The 2,951-nt window shown below is 39.4% G+C and overlaps 1 non-coding gene across 1 annotated transcript; it reads left to right on the plus strand.

Annotated features, from left to right (window-relative positions):
• The first annotated feature begins 492 nt into the window (after positions 1 to 492).
• LOC112998447 (small nucleolar RNA R71) lies at positions 493 to 599 on the plus strand. The gene has a single exon (XR_003263548.1). It is a non-coding gene; the product is annotated as a small nucleolar RNA R71 (small nucleolar RNA).
• Positions 600 to 2,951: the final 2,352 nt, after the last annotated feature.

Raw genomic sequence — 2,951 nt, forward strand, 5'->3', positions numbered from 1 at the left:
TTGTATCTGTTGCTGGAAAGGTCATAATTGCTCTGCTGTGGTTGATTTTGCTGCTGAGGTTGAGGAGGTCTATTGTAAATATTTGCAGCATAAGCTTCAGGCTGCTCAATTGCTCCAGGTTGCTGCATGGAAGGGCAAAGGTCTGTATGGTGGTCAGCAGAGGAGCACAAACCACAAACCCTTGCGACAGGTACAGATTTCTTATTCAAGGCTAGCTGGGTTACCAAGTTGACCAGCGCATCCAGTTTGCCTTCAAGCTTCTTAGTTTTAGATGATGCAGATGGGTATGTAGCTACCTCATGCACTCCTCTAATGACTATGGCATCATTTCTGGCGCTAAACTGCTGGGAGTTGGAGGCCATCTTCTCAATTAAATTTCTGGCTTCAGCAGGAGTCATGTCTCCAAGGGCTCCACCACTGGCAGCATCTATCATACTTCTCTCCATATTACTGAGTCCTTCATAAAAATATTGGAGAAGAAGATGTTCTGAAATCTGATGGTGGGGGCAACTGGCACATAGTTTCTTAAATCTCTCCCAGTACTCATACAGGCTCTCTCCACTGAGTTGTCTAATACCTGAGATATCCTTCCTGATGGCTGTGGTCCTGGAAGCAGGGAAAATTTTTTCTAAGAATACTCTCTTAAGGTCATCCTAGCTCGTAATGGACCTTGGAGCAAGGTAATACAGCCAGTCCTTTGCCACTCCCTCTAATGAATGAGGAAAAGCCTTCAGAAATATGTGATCCTCTTAGACATCTGGGGGTTTCATGGTGGAGCAGACAATGTGAAATTCTTTCAAATGTTTGTGCGGGTCTTCACCTGCAAGGCCATGAAACTTTGGAAGCAAATGAATCAGTCCAGTTTTAAGAACATATGGGACATCCTCATCAGGGTATTGGATGCACAAGCTTTCATAGGTGAAATCAGGTGCAGCCATTTCCCTTAGAGTTCTCTCACGAGGTGGAGGTTGTGCCATGTTCTCAGAATGTGCAAAATCAGAATGCTCAGAATCAGAATGCTCAAAATTATAATGCTCAAGATCAGGATGTTCAAAATCACCAATAACAGAATGCACAGATTCACCAGTTATGGAATGCTCAGAATGATCAAAAGGTATAAAATGATGCCTAATTAATCTATGAAATGTCCTATCTATCTCAGGATCAAAGGGTTGTAAGTCAGATGGATTGCCTCTAGTCATACACTACATTCAGCATGCACACAACTAGTTGCCTTGTCATGTAAATAAAGGTGTAGGTTTGAACTACAGCTACCCTCAAATGATATCCAAATGACTTGAAATTTTGTGAGCAACCTTATAAAATGATGAGAAGATAGCACAAAAAATTTCAGACAAAAATTCAAAGTCTAACTATGAAAGCTAAAATTGGTAGCTAAAATAGGCCGGCTTCCACAGCGTAGGAAATTTTTTTCTACCCCAAATGCATATATAATAATTGCGATTCTGATAACCGGAGCAAAAGTTATGGCCGTTTGAAGTTTTGACAAACACAAAATTTGCTAGTTTTTTGGAACTTTCAAATCTTACCAAACTAAAGGCTCTAGCTATTTTTCCCACAAAATATGGATTAAAAGAAGTTACCACAAAAAAATTCAGCCAAAAATAACAACCCTAGCTACTAAAACAAAAAATCTCAAATAATTCAGCATGGGTGGTCGCTAAAATCCGTCTCTAATTGATTTCTACTACTACTATGTTTTTCCGCAAGCTGATTTCTACTACTACTCTATTTTCAAGCACAATCTTCACAGCAAAACACCCAAGACTGAAATAGGGGAAACGCTTAATGGGAAAACTGAAACAGAACACACATTAAACAAAATACCAGGACACTAAACAACACTAACACACATACTAACACAATACTAACAATTAAACATAAAACACGAAAGGATTAAACACACAACACTAGCTAGCTATTATGAACCTTTGGACACTGCTCCCCGGCAACGGTGCCAAATTTGATCGAGGCCGTACCCGAATCACATAAACATGAAAATGCAGTAACAAGGAAGTGATCCTAGGTCGTTTCCCAACGAGCAGTGACAAGCCAAATGTTCATAATATACTTGCAGTAACAGTAACGATGGGGGGGGGGGGTTTGGTTGTTTGGTAATTAAAGAGCAGAACAAATAAAATGGAATACAAAACTACTAATATTAAAAACGGGTTGTTTCCTCTGATTCAGAAGCCACTCTCTTATCCTGGGTTATGGAGAATTCGTCCCTAACAGTCAACCACTTAATCCAACCCTATTTCAATTTACTAAGCGAAAATCAACTTAGGGTTTTCAATACGTGATTAGGCACCACATACACCAGTTAGCCCTTCGTCCATTAAGCATGAACGCAAGTTAGGCTCAGAGGCAATTAATCGAACACGAAGCGTGCACTGATTAATATTCATGAAATTTGGGATAACTGGTGAAGGGAAAACTGCCAGGAAACCACATTACAAACGAAACCTCAAAGAGAGTTGGGCTTCGTCCTCAAAAGGAAACAACACCAGAAAATCTAGCCTTCCATGGATTTAAACAGAAAACGCAAATGAAACATGAAGCAAAAACGTAAATGAACAAGAACGTAAATGAACAGAAACGTAAATGAAAGTAGAAGAAGAAGCAAGAATGAACTCGTAATTAGAAACAGAAAACGGAAATTTGCATTAAGAACGAAAACTGTAACAAGGGAACAGAAAAATGTGAAAACCTAAAACCAAAGCTCTGAATAATGAAAATAGCATAGCAGAATAGAATGCCCTGCACGAATCCCAAGGCAGCTATTTAAAAAGAGTCACTCAAAGTCACTGGGCCCTATTACAATACTCTGGCCCAAAACGAAATAAACACTGAACAACATAAAATAAATTTGCGAAATTTCCTAATTAGAAATTAACTAAGGTAAGCGCTGCTTTATTTGCCCTCTTCAA

This window comes from Glycine max, chromosome 11 (genome assembly GCF_000004515.6).
Source record: "Glycine max cultivar Williams 82 chromosome 11, Glycine_max_v4.0, whole genome shotgun sequence".
Taxonomy (NCBI): domain Eukaryota; kingdom Viridiplantae; phylum Streptophyta; class Magnoliopsida; order Fabales; family Fabaceae; genus Glycine; species Glycine max.